General features: G+C 54.7%; 8 non-coding genes across 8 annotated transcripts; all 8 read left to right on the top strand.

Moving 5' to 3' along the window:
* Nucleotides 1-3730: 3730 nt before the first annotated feature.
* LOC136725613 (U2 spliceosomal RNA) lies at nt 3731-3921 on the top strand. Its single transcript, XR_010807624.1, has one exon. It is a non-coding gene; the product is annotated as a U2 spliceosomal RNA (small nuclear RNA).
* A 470-nt stretch (nt 3922-4391) lies between these two features.
* LOC136725637 (U5 spliceosomal RNA) lies at nt 4392-4507 on the top strand. The gene has a single exon (XR_010807645.1). It is a non-coding gene; the product is annotated as a U5 spliceosomal RNA (small nuclear RNA).
* A 176-nt stretch (nt 4508-4683) lies between these two features.
* LOC136725612 (U2 spliceosomal RNA) lies at nt 4684-4874 on the top strand. The gene has a single exon (XR_010807623.1). It is a non-coding gene; the product is annotated as a U2 spliceosomal RNA (small nuclear RNA).
* A 468-nt stretch (nt 4875-5342) lies between these two features.
* On the top strand, nt 5343-5458 carry LOC136725636 (U5 spliceosomal RNA). Its single transcript, XR_010807644.1, has one exon. It is a non-coding gene; the product is annotated as a U5 spliceosomal RNA (small nuclear RNA).
* A 176-nt stretch (nt 5459-5634) lies between these two features.
* LOC136725611 (U2 spliceosomal RNA) lies at nt 5635-5825 on the top strand. The gene has a single exon (XR_010807622.1). It is a non-coding gene; the product is annotated as a U2 spliceosomal RNA (small nuclear RNA).
* A 6868-nt stretch (nt 5826-12693) lies between these two features.
* Nucleotides 12694-12884, top strand: LOC136725610 (U2 spliceosomal RNA). The gene has a single exon (XR_010807621.1). It is a non-coding gene; the product is annotated as a U2 spliceosomal RNA (small nuclear RNA).
* A 463-nt stretch (nt 12885-13347) lies between these two features.
* LOC136725635 (U5 spliceosomal RNA) lies at nt 13348-13463 on the top strand. Its single transcript, XR_010807643.1, has one exon. It is a non-coding gene; the product is annotated as a U5 spliceosomal RNA (small nuclear RNA).
* Nucleotides 13464-13639: 176 nt separating this feature from the next.
* LOC136725608 (U2 spliceosomal RNA) lies at nt 13640-13830 on the top strand. Its single transcript, XR_010807620.1, has one exon. It is a non-coding gene; the product is annotated as a U2 spliceosomal RNA (small nuclear RNA).
* Nucleotides 13831-19034: the final 5204 nt, after the last annotated feature.

Here is a 19034-nt window from a genome sequence, read left to right as displayed (position 1 = left end):
ACGATAGATCCAGCAGGGACCTCGCTGCGTTCGTGGAGGACTTTGAACTCTGCGACGCAGGTCGGGACCTGGTCCCCTTGTTCACCTGGGTGAGTTCTTCTGGCTCCTCCTTCTCCAGGATAGATCTCGTCCTCCTCAGCAAGCCACTGGAGAGGACCGCTATGTCTTCGGAGGCGGTCTTCTTTTCAGACCACAGGCTCCTGACGACAGAGGTGCTCATTCCGAGCACACGGGAGTCGGGGCCTGGGGTCTGGAAGCTCAACACCTCTCTGCTCGATGACCCTCGTGTGATTAAGACCTTTAGCAGACGCCTCGAGGAGTGGAGGACCCTGAAGGACCTTTTTGATTCTCCCATAGAGTGGTGGGAGATGATGAAGAAAAGAACCAAGGGCTACTTCATTCAGCTGGGGAAACGGAAAGCTCGCGAGAGGCGGGCGAGATATTCCCATCTAAACGCCCGCCTCCAGCGCCTGAGTCTTTTACAGCTCAGAGGCTTCGACCTAGCTGAGGAGGTGGCCCGGGTCAAACTGAGTCTCTCCGCCCTCTATCGGGAGGAGCAAGAAAAGATCAAGGTCCTTTCCAGGGTCCGCATCATGGAGGACGATGAGAAATGCAGCCGCTTCTTCTTCAAGAAAACGAAGGAGAGGCGGCCTGCAATGTCCTCCATGATCGACTCCTCGGGGCAAGAGGTGGAGGGCAGAGAGGCTGTTGAGACAGTGGTGCGGGATTTCTACAGGGAGTTGTACGACCAGAAGGTGGTGGATCAAAATCTGATCCATCACTTTCTGTCCCTGTTGGAGTCCCGCAATGAGGGGGACGAGGAGGAGGAGGATCCAGAGATCACCACCACTGAACTCTCCCAGGTGATAAAGAGTCTTAACTCTGGAAGGACACCGGGTCCCGACGGGATCCCTGCTGAGTTCTATAAGATCTTTTGGGAGGTGCTTAAGGAAGATCTGGGCCAGGTCCTGGGGTCGATGTACAGAGAGGGCAGATTGGCCCCTTCGATGAAGAAGAGTATCCTCTCCCTTCTTCACAAGAAGGGAGACACGAAAGATCTGAGGAACTGGCGGCCAGTCAGCCTCCTGTGCACCGACTACAAGATACTGGCCAAAGCACTGACGCTCCGGCTGCAGCGGCCACTCCCTCAAGTCGTGGGTCCCGACCAGGTCTGTGGTGCCCGGGGGAGATCGGCGGCCGACAACGCCATGCTGCTCAGGGATGTCGTGGCCTACTCGAACGAGAGAAGGCTTCCCCTGGTCCTAATCAGCTTGGACCAGGAGAAGGCCTTCGACAGAGTGGGCCACGAATACCTGCAGCTTGTTATGGAGAGGATGGGTCTCGCTCTTGGCCTGAGGAAGTGGGTCAAGATCATCTACAGCGGCCTAAGCAGCAGGGTCCTTGTGAACCGCCACCTGACCGAACCATTTCCGGTCAGGTCGGGGGTCCGGCAGGGTTGTCCCCTGTCGGCCCTGCTGTACGTCCTCTGCTTGGAGCCGTTCATGCAGGCGATCCGCCGGGACGTCCGGGTGACAGGTTTCCATCTCCCGGGTTCCGGCGGAGAGCAACTGAAGGCCCTGGCCTATATGGACGACGTGGCCGTGGTCTGCACGGACGCTCCGTCCGTGGCCAGGGTCGAGGAACTGCTGGACGGCTTCTGCAGGGCGACGGGGGCCGCTGTGAATAAGGCCAAGAGCGAGGTCTACCTCTCCAGGGCATGGCCTGTCGGCCGGGGCCCGCCGACCGTGTTCCCTGTGAAGCCGTTTATCAAGGTTCTGGGGATCACGATCGACGGGACCAACACGGGCACCCGGAGCTGGGAGGAGGCCATAGCAAAGGTCCAAAGGAAGATCCACGGCTGGAGCACAAGGACCTTGACGATGGCTGGTAAGGTGCTGGTCGTAAAGGCCATCCTCTTCCCGATACTCCTCTACGTAGGAATGATCTTCCCCCCAGACAAGGGTATCGCAAAACTAGTGACCCGAATTATATTTCGGTTTGTCTGGGGGAGCAAAATGGAGAGGCTGAAAAGAGTGCAGATGGTGAAGGGTACCCTGGATGGAGGCAGGGGGGTCCCGGACGTTGTGCGGCTGATAAAGGCGCAGGGGCTGGCCTATGTGGTTAAGAACATCCAGGCTGCTGGCAAGAAAGTGAGTTTCATGAACCGCTTTTATTTTGCCAGCAGCCTGAGACCATTCGGCCTCTGCGCCATGGACAACACCAGGCCGCACTCGTGGGATCCCCCGCCGTTCTACAGGGCGCTCCGAGCCTTTGCGCTCGAAGTAGGCCTCCATAAAGTCGTGCTGGCCTCCTGGGATTATAAGACCATCTGTAGTCAGATGAGATCTGCCCAGGAGACCAGCCGGATAGAAGATTTCCCTCCCGAAACCTGCCGGTTTATCTGGGCTAACGCTACGCACGTTTGCCTCACGAACACGCAGAAAGATGTCTCCTGGATGGCTGTGAGTCGGTGTCTCCCCACCCGAGTGTTTATGCACAGAAGGGGCATAGCTCCTTATGACACCTGCCCCTATAAGGGTTGCTTGGGGAAGGAGACGGAGGCTCACATTTTTAGTGAGTGCCCCTCCGCCCACAGGGTCTGGCTCCTGTTTTCTCCGTTCCTCCACAGGTTCGCCGTTCCTGCGCGGGCGACCGCCCAGCAGATCCTATACGGTCCGGCAAGGGGAATTTCAACATCAACCCTGAGGTGCTGGTGGCGTGTCGTCTGCGCAGTGAAGCAGGCACTGTGGGAGGGACGGAACATCTGTTTGTTTAATAAGCAGGAGCTGGACCCGATCGTCATCGCGCGGAGGGGCATGGTGTTTGTAAAAGACTACGTCAATCTGGAGGTCCATCAGAGGGGCAAGGAGGAAGCCTTTAAGAACTGGCGTATACAAGATCTGGGGGAGCTCAGGATCCCATGATGGGACCCACCTCCGGGGACGGTTAGTTCCCCCTGCTGGAGCCCGAGTCCAAGATCTTTTAAAGATCTTTTAAAGATTTTATGAATGATTGTTTTTAAAAGAAGATTTTAAATAACAAATCTTAATTGTTTTTAAAGACTTAGTTGTTTTTAAATCACAATTGTTTAGGGTTTCTGGTATAGTTTTGTTATATTTTTTTGTCAAATACATTGACCGTTTTGGGTTTAATTTAAAATGCATTAGACTTTTTTGTTTGTTTTTTATTTTTACTTTTTAATTGTTTCTTTATTTTGTCTATTGCATTTTCTGTTATCTTCAATGTATTTGACTTTTTTGTTGGTGTGCAGTTTTTGCTTTTATCACGTTTTGTTTATTTGATTTGAGCACGTTTATTTTAAAGTTTATTGTTTTAGTTTTGTTAAAAAAATCACAAGATTTTAAAAATTTTAAGTGATTTTAAGAACTGATATTTTAAACGATTTTAATCATAAGTATTAAAATTGAAATTGTTCTATTTTAAGAAATGTAAAAATACTAAACCTAATAAACAGTATTTTACTAAAGCATTCCGTGGAGGGGGACATGGATGAGTTTGTACCATTTTTTGGGAGGCTCTGCCCTGTTGGGGCGGAGCTGTGATCCAGGTGAACAGCAGATCAGGCATATAAGGTGGAGGTGGTCAATGTCAAGCAAATAAGCTTGCTAGGGTACCCAGCAGCGGTAGCAGCCCTGCCGGTGGCGCCCTCTCCTGGGGTGCTACCTCCTGGCCTGTGCCGCTGGCGTTCTGGGGGGAGCCCATTGCAGGTATCGCTTCTCGGCCTTTTGGCTAAGATCAAGTGTAGTATCTGTTCTTATCAGTTTAATATCTGATACGTCCCCCATGTGGGGACAACATATTAAACGGATTTTTGCAACGGGGAGTCGGAGAGGGAGCTTGCTCCACCCGCTTTACGCATCGGCCCGGTATTGCAGTGTTTCCGGGAAAGGTGCACGCACCTCCTTATCATTCTTGGGTTGAAAGAAAGACAAAAAAGCCTGCCTGCCGTGATAGAATGTACGTGCTTTGTGATGTCATTGCAGCCTGCCGAGCGATGAGTTCTGTGATGTCATCACTGACCTGGCAGTAAAGGGAGAGGCAGAGAAAGGCACAGCACGGTGCTGAGCTCCCTCGCCGACTGGGCTAGGAAGACACAGGAAATGAACAATTGTAGTATTCATATTGTGAATCGATTTTGATCTGTATGTCCATGATTTTGAGCTCTCTCTTGTGTGCACATTGAACAGTGTGTGTGTGTGTGTGTGTGTCTCTCTCTCTCTCTCTCTCTCTCTCTCTCTCTCTCTCTCTCTCTCTCTCTCTCTCTCTCTCTCTCTCTCTCTCTCCCCCCCTCTCCCCCCCCCTCCCTCCCGGCTGTCTGGAGCATGGCCTGCGGCCGCAGGGAGCACCCAGGAGCTGGTTGGAAGCATCTTGGACTCGGGTTTCCCTTCAATACGCATAACGCTTTCGCCTTTTACTAAAGCATTCCGTGGAGGGGGACATGGATGAGTTTGTACCATTTTTTGGGAGGCTCTGCCCTGTTGGGGCGGAGCTGTGATCCAGGTGAACAGCAGATCAGGCATATAAGGTGGAGGTGGTCAATGTCAAGCAAATAAGCTTGCTAGGGTACCCAGCAGCGGTAGCAGCCCTGCCGGTGGCGCCCTCTCCTGGGGTGCTACCTCCTGGCCTGTGCCGCTGGCGTTCTGGGGGGAGCCCATTGCAGGTATCGCTTCTCGGCCTTTTGGCTAAGATCAAGTGTAGTATCTGTTCTTATCAGTTTAATATCTGATACGTCCCCCATGTGGGGACAACATATTAAACGGATTTTTGCAACGGGGAGTCGGAGAGGGAGCTTGCTCCACCCGCTTTACGCATCGGCCCGGTATTGCAGTGTTTCCGGGAAAGGTGCACGCACCTCCTTATCATTCTTGGGTTGAAAGAAAGACAAAAAAGCCTGCCTGCCGTGATAGAATGTACGTGCTTTGTGATGTCATTGCAGCCTGCCGAGCGATGAGTTCTGTGATGTCATCACTGACCTGGCAGTAAAGGGAGAGGCAGAGAAAGGCACAGCACGGTGCTGAGCTCCCTCGCCGACTGGGCTAGGAAGACACAGGAAATGAACAATTGTAGTATTCATATTGTGAATCGATTTTGATCTGTATGTCCATGATTTTGAGCTCTCTCTTGTGTGCACATTGAACAGTGTGTGTGTGTGTGTGTGTGTGTGTGTGTCTCTCTCTCTCTCTCTCTCTCTCTCTCTCTCTCTCTCTCTCTCTCTCTCTCTCTCTCTCTCTCTCCCCCCCTCTCCCCCCCCCTCCCTCCCGGCTGTCTGGAGCATGGCCTGCGGCCGCAGGGAGCACCCAGGAGCTGGTTGGAAGCATCTTGGACTCGGGTTTCCCTTCAATACGCATAACGCTTTCGCCTTTTACTAAAGCATTCCGTGGAGGGGGACATGGATGAGTTTGTACCATTTTTTGGGAGGCTCTGCCCTGTTGGGGCGGAGCTGTGATCCAGGTGAACAGCAGATCAGGCATATAAGGTGGAGGTGGTCAATGTCAAGCAAATAAGCTTGCTAGGGTACCCAGCAGCGGTAGCAGCCCTGCCGGTGGCGCCCTCTCCTGGGGTGCTACCTCCTGGCCTGTGCCGCTGGCGTTCTGGGGGGAGCCCATTGCAGGTATCGCTTCTCGGCCTTTTGGCTAAGATCAAGTGTAGTATCTGTTCTTATCAGTTTAATATCTGATACGTCCCCCATGTGGGGACAACATATTAAACGGATTTTTGCAACGGGGAGTCGGAGAGGGAGCTTGCTCCACCCGCTTTACGCATCGGCCCGGTATTGCAGTGTTTCCGGGAAAGGTGCACGCACCTCCTTATCATTCTTGGGTTGAAAGAAAGACAAAAAAGCCTGCCTGCCGTGATAGAATGTACGTGCTTTGTGATGTCATTGCAGCCTGCCGAGCGATGAGTTCTGTGATGTCATCACTGACCTGGCAGTAAAGGGAGAGGCAGAGAAAGGCACAGCACGGTGCTGAGCTCCCTCGCCGACTGGGCTAGGAAGACACAGGAAATGAACAATTGTAGTATTCATATTGTGAATCGATTTTGATCTGTATGTCCATGATTTTGAGCTCTCTCTTGTGTGCACATTGAACAGTGTGTGTGTGTGTGTGTGTGTGTCTCTCTCTCTCTCTCTCTCTCTCTCTCTCTCTCTCTCCCCCTCTCCCCCTCTCCCCCCCCCTCCCTCCCGGCTGTCTGGAGCATGGCCTGCGGCCGCAGGGAGCACCCAGGAGCTGGTTGGAAGCATCTTGGACTCGGGTTTCCCTCCAATAGCGAGAGAAACCTTTGTCCAGCAGGGGGCTTTTGAACTGTACTTGACAGTCTTCTTTTTTCCTTGCAGGGAGCTGATCCATCAGGCCAGACCAGACGAGACGGGGAGGTGCCGGTTGACAGAGCTGCAGAGTCCTGGGTCCTTGGAGCGGTCCGGAGGCCGAGGCGAGTGGAGATTGGGACGGACCGGGAGCGACAGGGGACCTAGCCAGAGGGGTCGGAGGACTCCTCACGGAGTGGGTCCCATCCAGAAGCCCGGCCGACCATCTACCCGGAGCCCGGCCTGACCAGGACTGCTCCCCGCTGACGTCACCAGCCAGGATCCAGGAGAGGCCTCGGATTCCAGGGACCGACCAGGCCGATCGGCAACGTCCCTGAGGGAGGCCTCCTGCAGCCAGGGCCCGGACTTCTCCCCGCAAGGCCCGCTCCCTGCAAGAGCCCCGGAGGTGGAAGCTGCTCCCCAGCCAGGTGGACTTGCCCCGACCTCCGGATTGAGAGCCTCCCGACCCTTCTCCAAGGTAGGAAAGTGCAGCATGGCCCAGCGAACCGCCGGTGTGAGGCGCCATAATGCGGTGCGCTTCAGCCGTGAGGCTGGAGCCGAGACCGCGGCCCTCACCCGGCTGGAGTTCAGCAGGTCCGTGCTGCAGAGGGGCCTGGGCTTTGCCCCTTCTGAGCTGAACTGTGTGGTGAAACTGCCTGGACCTAGGGACGTGTTCGAGGTGAGCTTTAAGAACCCTCAAGTGCTGGAGAGTTTTTGGAACCTGTATAGGGAAAAAAAAGACAGCATGCCCCTGAATGACTTTGTGGTCGACGCCCTGACAGATAGAGAGATTAAAATTGTAACTATTCAGTTTTACAATGAAGCAGTGGCAGAGTATGACGTAGAAGTATGGCTGAGGAGACACTGTGAGATCCTGTCTGAAAGTAGGAGAGTTAATGATGAGGATGGGGTCTGGACCGGTGCTCGGCGGTGGCAGGTGCGCCTGCAGGTGGAAGTGGCCGCCATCGGCGGAGTACGCCATCTACCAAGCACCGTGGTTTTAGGAGCAAATAGGGGGCTTGTCTTTTATCATGGCATGCCCAAATTATGTAGGAACTGCGGGGCCCTGGGTCATTTAGCCGCAGCCTGTACCGTTGTTAAGTGCAAGGTCTGCGGCGGGGAACATCAGACCAGGGCCTGCAAGCAGGAGAGGGCCTGCAACCTGTGCGGTGGGGGAGGGCACCTCTTTAGGAATTGTCCCTCCTCCTATGCAAATAGGGCGCGGGCCCTCGGGGGTGGTGGAGAGAGAGAAAACCAAGCGGAGGCTCCTCCAAAGGTGATACCCCAAGATGGGGGTAGAGAGGAAACAATCCTCAGGAGCCTCATAGGCTCCCTCTCTGACTCTGGGTCAGAAGTGGAGGCAGAGGGAGAGTGGACAGTGGTAGCGGGGAAGAGAAGGAGGGCTGAGAAGAGGAGCATGGGTAGGGGGGGTATGATGAAAAAGAGGATTCATTCTGCAGATTCTCCCCCCCCTGCCGGCTCCTCCCCCGCTCCAGAGTCCCCTCCCTCAAATTTTTATACGCCCCACTCTGACTCCGGAGAGGAGAGTGGTGGGCCTTCTCCACTGCCCCGAGTGGGCAGCCTGGTAGATGAGAGGCCCCCTAGAAATAACATTCCTCCTGCCCCACAACTGAGACTCTCCCAGGGGAGGGGTCAGGTATGCCCTCCCGGCAGTAGTGGGAGAGCCGCAGGCCCTCAGGAGACGAGAGTCGGCGCCAGTGTCCTTTCCCAGAAAGACATCAGGGACGTGATGGCAAGGTCACTGGCGCTGGGGGAGGAGGCCTGCGGCGGCAGACAGCCGGGAAGGGAGAGACCACCCCCTCCCCCACCATTAGTTAAAAGAACAACTAGCGGGGTCTACACAGTTTTCTCCCCAGTTGTACATAAAGCCTCTGCCCTGCCATCTGTTCGTCGGGCCTCGGCCGCAAAGGAACCAGGGAGAACCTCCAGCACCACGGGCCCTGAGCCCAGTGGAGTTTTGCCCGCCTTACCGGGTGGCGGGAGCCGAGCCCCCCCCATAGTCTTCCTAGAGGATCAAGCGGTGAGGCAAATGATTGAAATGATGGGTGCTAGCGCTAAGCTAGGTGAGGGAGAAGAGAGGAGTGGGGAAGAGAAAGGTTTCTTTACATGATTGTTACGGAGCGGGTGATTGCCCTCACAGCCATTATGGCATTAACTATTATTTCAATTAATGTGAGGAGCATTGCTGAGGTGAAAAAGAGGACCGATGTTTTAAACTCTCTGGCTGGCATGAAGGCGGATATTATCTGTTTGCAGGAGTGCGGCATCCCGTTCCAAAAAGAATACAAAGATCTCCGGGACACTTGGACCCTAGGAGAATCCTTTTGGTCGGGGTCCAATGTGTCCCGAGCGGACGGGATTGCCGTACTCCTGAAAAACCCCTTCTTAATAGTTAAAACATTCAAGGTTATAGAGGCGGGCAGACTGGCCAGCCTCGATTTTAAATACAAGGGGGCTGTATTGAGGCTGGTCAATGTCTATGCCCCCACCAGCCAGAGAGAGAGAGTCCTCTTTCTCCCTCAGCTACGCCCGCTCCTGATCGGCACCTTGCCAGTTATCATTTCAGGTGATTTCAACTGTGCTCTGAGGGATGTAGACCGGAGTAAGCCCCGTAACGATAGATCCAGCAGGGACCTCGCTGCGTTCGTGGAGGACTTTGAACTCTGCGACGCAGGTCGGGACCTGGTCCCCTTGTTCACCTGGGTGAGTTCTTCTGGCTCCTCCTTCTCCAGGATAGATCTCGTCCTCCTCAGCAAGCCACTGGAGAGGACCGCCATGTCTTCGGAGGCGGTCTTCTTTTCAGACCACAGGCTCCTGACGACAGAGGTGCTCATTCCGAGCACACGGGAGTCGGGGCCTGGGGTCTGGAAGCTCAACACCTCTCTGCTCGATGACCCTCGTGTGATTAAAACCTTTAGCAGACGCCTCGAGGAGTGGAGGACCCTGAGGGACCTTTTTGATTCTCCCATAGAGTGGTGGGAGATGATGAAGAAAAGAACCAAGGGCTACTTCATTCAGCTGGGGAAACGGAAAGCTCGCGAGAGGCGGGCGAGATATTCCCATCTAAACGCCCGCCTCCAGCGCCTGAGTCTTTTACAGCTCAGAGGCTTCGACCTAGCTGAGGAGGTGGCCCGGGTCAAACTGAGTCTCTCCGCCCTCTATCGGGAGGAGCAAGAAAAGATCAAGGTCCTTTCCAGGGTCCGCATCATGGAGGACGATGAGAAATGCAGCCGCTTCTTCTTCAAGAAAACGAAGGAGAGGCGGCCTGCAATGTCCTCCATGATCGACTCCTCGGGGCAAGAGGTGGAGGGCAGAGAGGCTGTTGAGACAGTGGTGCGGGATTTCTACAGGGAGTTGTACGACCAGAAGGTGGTGGATCAAAATCTGATCCATCACTTTCTGTCCCTGTTGGAGTCCCGCAATGAGGGGGACGAGGAGGAGGAGGAGGATCCAGAGATCACCACCACTGAACTCTCCCAGGTGATAAAGAGTCTTAACTCTGGAAGGACACCGGGTCCCGATGGGATCCCTGCTGAGTTCTATAAGATCTTTTGGGAGGTGCTTAAGGAAGATCTGGGCCAGGTCCTGGGGTCGATGTACAGAGAGGGCAGATTGGCCCCTTCGATGAAGAAAAGTATCCTCTCCCTTCTTCACAAGAAGGGAGACCCAAAAGATCTGAGGAACTGGCGGCCAGTCAGCCTCCTGTGCACCGACTACAAGATACTGGCCAAAGCACTGACGCTCCGGCTGCAGCGGCCACTCCCTCAAGTCGTGGGTCCCGACCAGGTCTGTGGTGCCCGGGGGAGATCGGCGGCCGACAACGCCATGCTGCTCAGGGATGTCGTGGCCTACTCGAACGAGAGAGGGCTTCCCCTGGTCCTAATCAGCTTGGACCAGGAGAAAGCCTTCGACAGAGTGGGCCACGAATACCTGCAGCTTGTTATGGAGAGGATGGGTCTCGCTCTTGGCCTGAGGAAGTGGGTTAAGATCATCTACAGCGGCCTAAGCAGCAGGGTCCTTGTGAACCGCCACCTGACCGAACCATTTCCGGTCAGGTCGGGGGTCCGGCAGGGTTGTCCCCTGTCGGCCCTGCTGTACGTCCTCTGCTTGGAGCCGTTCATGCAGGCGATCCGCCGGGACGTCCGGGTGACAGGTTTCCATCTCCCGGGTTCCGGCGGAGAGCAACTGAAGGCCCTGGCCTATATGGACGACGTGGCCGTGGTCTGCACGGACGCTCCGTCCGTGGCCAGGGTCGAGGAACTGCTGGACGGCTTCTGCAGGGCGACGGGGGCCGCTGTGAACAAGGCCAAGAGCGAGGTCTACCTCTCCAGGGCATGGCCTGTCGGCCGGGGCCCGCCGACCGTGTTCCCTGTGAAGCCGTTTATCAAGGTTCTGGGGATCACGATCGACGGGACCAACACGGGCACCCGGAGCTGGGAGGAGGCCATAGCAAAGGTCCAAAAGAAGATCCACGGCTGGAGCACAAGGACCTTGACGATGGCTGGTAAGGTGCTGGTCGTAAAGGCCATCCTCTTCCCGATACTCCTCTACGTAGGAATGATCTTCCCCCCAGACAAGGGTATCGCAAAACTAGTGACCCGAATTATATTTCGGTTTGTCTGGGGGAGCAAAATGGAGAGGCTGAAAAGAGTGCAGATGGTGAAGAGTACCCTGGATGGAGGCAGGGGGGTCCCGGACGTTGTGCGGCTGATAAAGGCGCAGGGGCTGGCCTATGTGGTTAAGAACATCCAGGCTGCTGGCAAGAAGGTGAGTTTCATGAACCGCTTTTATTTTGCCAGCAGCCTGAGACCATTCGGCCTCTGCGCCATGGACAACACCAGGCCGCACTCGTGGGATCCCCCGCCGTTCTACAGGGCGCTCCGAGCCTTTGCGCTCGAAGTAGGCCTCCATAAAGTCGTGCTGGCCTCCTGGGATTATAAGACCATCTGTAGTCAGATGAGATCTGCCCAGGAGACCAGCCGGATAGAAGATTTCCCTCCCGAAACCTGCCGGTTTATCTGGGCTAACGCTACGCACGTTTGCCTCACGAACACGCAGAAAGATGTCTCCTGGATGGCTGTGAGTCGGTGTCTCCCCACCCGAGTGTTCATGCACAGAAGGGGCATAGCTCCTTATGACACCTGCCCTTATAAGGGTTGCTTGGGGAAGGAGACGGAGGCTCACATATTTAGTGAGTGCCCCTCCGCCCACAGGGTCTGGCTCCTGTTTTCTCCGTTCCTCCACAGGTTCGCCGTTCCTGCGCGGGCGACCGCCCAGCAGATCCTATACGGTCCGGCAAGGGGAATTTCAACATCAACCCTGAGGTGCTGGTGGCGTGTCGTCTGCGCAGTGAAGCAGGCACTGTGGGAGGGACGGAACATCTGTTTGTTTAATAAGCAGGAGCTGGACCCGATCGTCATCGCGCGGAGGGGCATGGTGTTTGTAAAAGACTACGTCAATCTGGAGGTCCATCAGAGGGGCAAGGAGGAAGCCTTTAAGAACTGGCGTATACAAGATCTGGGGGAGCTCAGGATCCCATGATGGGACCCACCTCCGGGGACGGTTAGTTCCCCCTGCTGGAGCCCGAGTCCAAGATCTTTTAAAGATCTTTTAAAGATTTTATGAATGATTGTTTTTAAAAGAAGATTTTAAATAACAAATCTTAATTGTTTTTAAAGATTTAGTTGTTTTTAAATCACATTGTTTAGGGTTTTTATGTATAGTTTTGTTATATTTTGTTGTCAGATACATTGACCGTTTTTTGGTTTAATTTAAAATGCATTGGACTTTTTTTGTTTGTTTTTTATTTTTTCCTTTTTAATTGTTTTTTTAATTTGTTCAATGCATTTTCAGTTATTTTCAATGTATCTGACTCTTTTGTTGGTGTGCAATTTTTTGCTTTTATCACGTTTTGTTTATTTGATTTGAGCACGTTTATTTTAAAGTTTATTGTTTTAGTTTGGTTAAAAATCACAAGATTTTAAAAATGTTAAGTGATTTTAAGGATTGATATGTCAATGTTTTTAATCATAAGTATTAAAAATTGAATTGTTTTTATTGATGAAAAGAAAATACTAAATCCAATAAAATAGTATTTTACTAAAGCATTCCGTGGAGGGGGACATGGATGAGTTTGTACCATTTTTTGGGAGGCTCTGCCCTGTTGGGGCGGAGCTGTGATCCAGGTGAACAGCAGATCAGGCATATAAGGTGGAGGTGGTCAATGTCAAGCAAATAAGCTTGCTAGGGTACCCAGCAGCGGTAGCAGCCCTGCCGGTGGCGCCCCCTCCTGGGGTGCTACCTCCTGGCCTGTGCCGCTGGCGTTCTGGGGGGAGCCCATTGCAGGTATCGCTTCTCGGCCTTTTGGCTAAGATCAAGTGTAGTATCTGTTCTTATCAGTTTAATATCTGATACGTCCCCCATGTGGGGACAACATATTAAACGGATTTTTGCAACGGGGAGTCGGAGAGGGAGCTTGCTCCACCCGCTTTACGCATCGGCCCGGTATTGCAGTGTTTCCGGGAAAGGTGCACGCACCTCCTTATCATTCTTGGGTTGAAAGAAAGACAAAAAAGCCTGCCTGCCGTGATAGAATGTACGTGCTTTGTGATGTCATTGCAGCCTGCCGAGCGATGAGTTCTGTGATGTCATCACTGACCTGGCAGTAAAGGGAGAGGCAGAGAAAGGCACAGCACGGTGCTGAGCTCCCTCGCCGACTGGGCTAGGAAGACACAGGAAATGAACAATTGTAGTATTCATATTGTGAATCGATTTTGATCTGTATGTCCATGATTTTGAGCTCTCTCTTGTGTGCACATTGAACAGTGTGTGTGTGTGTGTGTGTCTCTCTCTCTCTCTCTCTCTCTCTCTCTCTCTCTCTCTCTCTCTCTCTCTCTCTCTCTCTCTCTCTCTCTCCCCCCTCTCCCCCCCCCTCCCTCCCGGCTGTCTGGAGCATGGCCTGCGGCCGCAGGGAGCACCCAGGAGCTGGTTGGAAGCATCTTGGACTCGGGTTTCCCTTCAATACGCATAACGCTTTCGCCTTTTACTAAAGCATTCCGTGGAGGGGGACATGGATGAGTTTGTACCATTTTTTGGGAGGCTCTGCCCTGTTGGGGCGGAGCTGTGATCCAGGTGAACAGCAGATCAGGCATATAAGGTGGAGGTGGTCAATGTCAAGCAAATAAGCTTGCTAGGGTACCCAGCAGCGGTAGCAGCCCTGCCGGTGGCGCCCCCTCCTGGGGTGCTACCTCCTGGCCTGTGCCGCTGGCGTTCTGGGGGGAGCCCATTGCAGGTATCGCTTCTCGGCCTTTTGGCTAAGATCAAGTGTAGTATCTGTTCTTATCAGTTTAATATCTGATACGTCCCCCATGTGGGGACAACATATTAAACGGATTTTTGCAACGGGGAGTCGGAGAGGGAGCTTGCTCCACCCGCTTTACGCATCGGCCCGGTATTGCAGTGTTTCCGGGAAAGGTGCACGCACCTCCTTATCATTCTTGGGTTGAAAGAAAGACAAAAAAGCCTGCCTGCCGTGATAGAATGTACGTGCTTTGTGATGTCATTGCAGCCTGCCGAGCGATGAGTTCTGTGATGTCATCACTGACCTGGCAGTAAAGGGAGAGGCAGAGAAAGGCACAGCACGGTGCTGAGCTCCCTCGCCGACTGGGCTAGGAAGACACAGGAAATGAACAATTGTAGTATTCATATTGTGAATCGATTTTGATCTGTATGTCCATGATTTTGAGCTCTCTCTTGTGTGCACATTGAACAGTGTGTGTGTGTGTGTGTGTCTCTCTCTCTCTCTCTCTCTCTCTCTCTCTCTCTCTCTCTCTCTCTCTCTCTCTCTCTCTCTCTCTCTCCCCCCCTCCCTCCCGGCTGTCTGGAGCATGGCCTGCGGCCGCAGGGAGCACCCAGGAGCTGGTTGGAAGCATCTTGGACTCGGGTTTCCCTCCAATAGCGAGAGAAACCTTTGTCCAGCAGGGGGCTTTTTGAGCTGTATCTGACAGTCTTTCTTTTTTCCTTGCAGGGAGCTGATCCATCAGGCCAGACCAGACGAGACGGGGAGGTGCCGGTTGACAGAGCTGCAGAGTCCTGGGTCCTTGGAGCGGTCCGGAGGCCGAGGCGAGTGGAGATTGGGACGGACCGGGAGCGACAGGGGACCTAGCCAGAGGGGTCGGAGGACTCCTCACGGAGTGGGTCCCAACCAGAAGCCCGGCCGACCATCTACCCGGAGCCCGGCCTGACCAGGACTGCTCCCCGCTGACGTCACCAGCCAGGATCCAGGAGAGGCCTCGGATTCCAGGGACCGACCAGGCCGATCGGCAACGTCCCTGAGGGAGGCCTCCTGCAGCCAGGGCCCGGACTTCTCCCCGCAAGGCCCGCTCCCTGCAAGAGCCCCGGAGGTGGAAGCTGCTCCCCAGCCAGGTGGACTTGCCCCGACCTCCGGATTGAGAGCCTCCCGACCCTTCTCCAAGGTAGGAAAGTGCAGCATGGCCCAGCGAACCGCCGGTGTGAGGCGCCATAATGCGGTGCGCTTCAGCCGTGAGGCTGGAGCCGAGACCGCGGCCCTCACCCGGCTGGAGTTCAGCAGGTCCGTGCTGCAGAGGGGCCTGGGCTTTGCCCCTTCTGAGCTGAACTGTGTGGTAAAACTGCCTGGACCTAGGGACGTGTTCGAGGTGAGCTTTAAGAACCCTCAAGTGCTGGAGAGTTTTTGGAACCTGTATAGGGAAAAAAAAGACAGCATGCCCCTGAATGACTTTGTGGTCGACGCCCTGACAGATAGAGAGATTAAAATTGTAACTATTCAGTTTTACAATGAAGCAGTGGCAGAGTATGACGTAGAAGTATGGCTGAGGAGACACTGTGAGATCCTGTCTGAAAGTAGGAGAGTTAATGATGAGGATGGGGTCTGGACCGGTGCTCGGCGGTGGCAGGTGCGCCTGCAGGTGGAAGTGGCCGCCATCGGCGGAGTACGCCATCTACCAAGCACCGTGGTTTTAGGAGCAAATAGGGGGCTTGTCTTTTATCATGGCATGCCCAAATTATGTAGGAACTGCGGGGCCCTGGGTCATTTAGCCGCAGCCTGTACCGTTGTTAAGTGCAAGGTCTGCGGCGGGGAACATCAGACCAGGGCCTGCAAGCAGGAGAGGGCCTGCAACCTGTGCGGTGGGGGAGGGCACCTCTTTAGAAATTGTCCCTCCTCCTATGCAAATAGGGCGCGGGCCCTCGGGGGTGGTGGAGAGAGAGAAAACCAAGCGGAGGCTCCTCCAAAGGTGATACCCCAAGATGGGGGTAGAGAGGAAACAATCCTCAGGAGCCTCATAGGCTCCCTCTCTGACTCTGGGTCAGAAGTGGAGGCAGAGGGAGAGTGGACAGTGGTAGCGGGGAAGAGAAGGAGGGCTGAGAAGAGGAGCATGGGTAGGGGGGGCATGATGAAAAAGAGGATTCATTCTGCAGATTCTCCCCCCCCTGCCGGCTCCTCCCCCGCTCCAGAGTCCCCTCCCTCTAATTTTTATACGCCCCACTCTGACTCCGGAGAGGAGAGTGGTGGGCCTTCTCCACTGCCCCGAGTGGGCAGCCTGGTAGATGAGAGGCCCCCTAGAAATAACATTCCTCCTGCCCCACAACTGAGACTCTCCCAGGGGAGGGGTCAGGTATGCCCTCCCGGCAGTAGTGGGAGAGCCGCAGGTCCTCAGGAGACGAGAGTCGGCGCCAGTGTCCTTTCCCAGAAAGACATCAGGGACGTGATGGCAAGGTCACTGGCGCTGGGGGAGGAGGCCTGCGGCGGCAGACAGCCGGGAAGGGAGAGACCACCCCCTCCCCCACCATTAGTTAAAAGAACGACTAGCGGGGTCTATACAGTTTTCTCCCCAGTTGTACATAAAGCCTCTGCCCTGCCATCTGTTCGTCGGGCCTCGGCCTCAAAGGAACCAGGGAGAACCTCCAGCACCACGGGCCCTGAGCCCAGTGGAGTTTTGCCCGCCTTACCGGGTGGCGGGAGCCGAGCCCCCCCCATAGTCTTCCTAGAGGATCAAGCGGTGAGGCAAATGATTGAAATGATGGGTGCTAGCGCTAAGCTAGGTGAGGGAGAAGAGAGGAGTGGGGAAGAGAAAGGTTTCTTTACATGATTGTTACGGAGCGGGTAATTGCCCTCACAGCCATTATGGCATTAACTATTATTTCAATTAATGTGAGGAGCATTGCTGAGGTGAAAAAGAGGACCGATGTTTTAAACTCTCTGGCTGGAATGAAGGCGGATATTATCTGTTTGCAGGAGTGCGGCATCCCGTTCCAAAAAGAATACAAAGATCTCCGGGACACTTGGACCCTAGGAGAATCCTTCTGGTCGGGGTCCAATGTGTCCCGAGCGGACGGGATTGCCGTACTCCTGAAAAACCCCTTCTTAATAGTTAAAACATTCAAGGTTATAGAGGCGGGCAGACTGGCCAGCCTCGATTTTAAATACAAGGGGGCTGTATTGAGGCTGGTCAATGTCTATGCCCCCACCAGCCAGAGAGAGAGAGTCCTCTTTCTCCCTCAGCTACGCCCGCTCCTGATCGGCACCTTGCCAGTTATCATTTCAGGTGATTTCAACTGTGCTCTGAGGGATGTAGACCGGAGTAAGCCCCGCAACGATAGATCCAGCAGGGACCTCGCTGCGTTCGTGGAGGACTTTGAACTCTGCGACGCAGGTCGGGACCTGGTCCCCTTGTTCACCTGGGTGAGTTCTTCTGGCTCCTCCTTCTCCAGGATAGATCTCGTCCTCCTCAGCAAGCCACTGGAGAGGACCGCTATGTCTTCGGAGGCGGTCTTCTTTTCAGACCACAGGCTCCTGACGACAGAGGTGCTCATTCCGAGCACACGGGAGTCGGGGCCTGGGGTCTGGAAGCTCAACACCTCTCTGCTCGATGACCCTCGTGTGATTAAGACCTTTAGCAGACGCCTCGAGGAGTGGAGGACCCTGAAGGACCTTTTTGATTCTCCCATAGAGTGGTGGGAGATGATGAAGAAAAGAACCAAGGGCTACTTCATTCAGCTGGGGAAACGGAAAGCTCGCGAGAGGCGGGCGAGATATTCCCATCTAAACGCCCGCCTCCAGCGCCTGAGTCTTTTACAGCTCAGAGGCTTCGACCTAGCTGAGGAGGTGGCCCGGGTCAAACTGAGTCTCTCCGCCCTCTATCGGGAGGAGCAAGAAAAGATCAAGGTCCTTTCCAGGGTCCGCATCATGGAGGACGATGAGAAATGCAGCCGCTTCTTCTTCAAGAAAACGAAGGAGAGGCGGCCTGCAATGTCCTCCATGATCGACTCCTCGGGGCAAGAGGTGGAGGGCAGAGAGGCTGTTGAGACAGTGGTGCGGGATTTCTACAGGGAGTTGTACGACCAGAAGGTGGTGGATCAAAATCTGATCCATCACTTTCTGTCCCTGTTGGAATCCCGCAATGAGGGGGACGAGGAGGAGGAGGAGGATCCAGAGATCACCACCACTGAACTCTCCCAGGTGATAAAGAGTCTTAACTCTGGAAGGACACCGGGTCCCGACGGGATCCCTGCTGAGTTCTATAAGATCTTTTGGGAGGTGCTTAAGGAAGATCTGGGCCAGGTCCTGGGGTCGATGTACAGAGAGGGCAGATTGGCCCCTTCGATGAAGAAGAGTATCCTCTCCCTTCTTCACAAGAAGGGAGACACGAAAGATCTGAGGAACTGGCGGCCAGTCAGCCTCCTGTGCACCGACTACAAGATACTGGCCAAAGCACTGACGCTCCGGCTGCAGCGGCCACTCCCTCAAGTCGTGGGTCCCGACCAGGTCTGTGGTGCCCGGGGGAGATCGGCGGCCGACAACGCCATGCTGCTCAGGGATGTCGTGGCCTACTCGAACGAGAGAAGGCTTCCCCTGGTCCTAATCAGCTTGGACCAGGAGAAAGCCTTCGACAGAGTGGGCCACGAATACCTGCAGCTTGTTATGGAGAGGATGGGTCTCGCTCTTGGCCTGAGGAGGTGGGTCAAGATCATCTACAGCGGCCTAAGCAGCAGGGTCCTTGTGAACCGCCACCTGACCGAACCATTTCCGGTCAGGTCGGGGGTCCGGCAGGGTTGTCCCCTGTCGGCCCTGCTGTACGTCCTCTGCTTGGAGCCGTTCATGCAGGCGATCCGCCGGGACGTCCGGGTGACAGGTTTCCATCTCCCGGGTTCCGGCGGAGAGCAACTGAAGGCCCTGGCCTATATGGACGACGTGGCCGTGGTCTGCACGGACGCTCCGTCCGTGGCCAGGGTCGAGGAACTGCTGGACGGCTTCTGCAGGGCGACGGGGGCCGCTGTGAATAAGGCCAAGAGCGAGGTCTACCTCTCCAGGGCATGGCCTGTCGGCCGGGGCCCGCCGACCGTGTTCCCTGTGAAGCCGTTTATCAAGGTTCTGGGGATCACGATCGACGGGACCAACACGGGCACCCGGAGCTGGGAGGAGGCCATAGCAAAGGTCCAAAGGAAGATCCACGGCTGGAGCACAAGGACCTTGACGATGGCTGGTAAGGTGCTGGTCGTAAAGGCCATCCTCTTCCCGATACTCCTCTACGTAGGAATGATCTTCCCCCCAGACAAGGGTATCGCAAAACTAGTGACCCGAATTATATTTCGGTTTGTCTGGGGGAGCAAAATGGAGAGGCTGAAAAGAGTGCAGATGGTGAAGGGTACC

Source organism: Amia ocellicauda, unplaced genomic scaffold (genome assembly GCF_036373705.1).
Source record: "Amia ocellicauda isolate fAmiCal2 unplaced genomic scaffold, fAmiCal2.hap1 HAP1_SCAFFOLD_216, whole genome shotgun sequence".
Classification (NCBI taxonomy): domain Eukaryota; kingdom Metazoa; phylum Chordata; class Actinopteri; order Amiiformes; family Amiidae; genus Amia; species Amia ocellicauda.
Note: the sequence above shows the minus strand (reverse complement) of the source record. Positions and strands in the feature narration are given on the sequence as shown.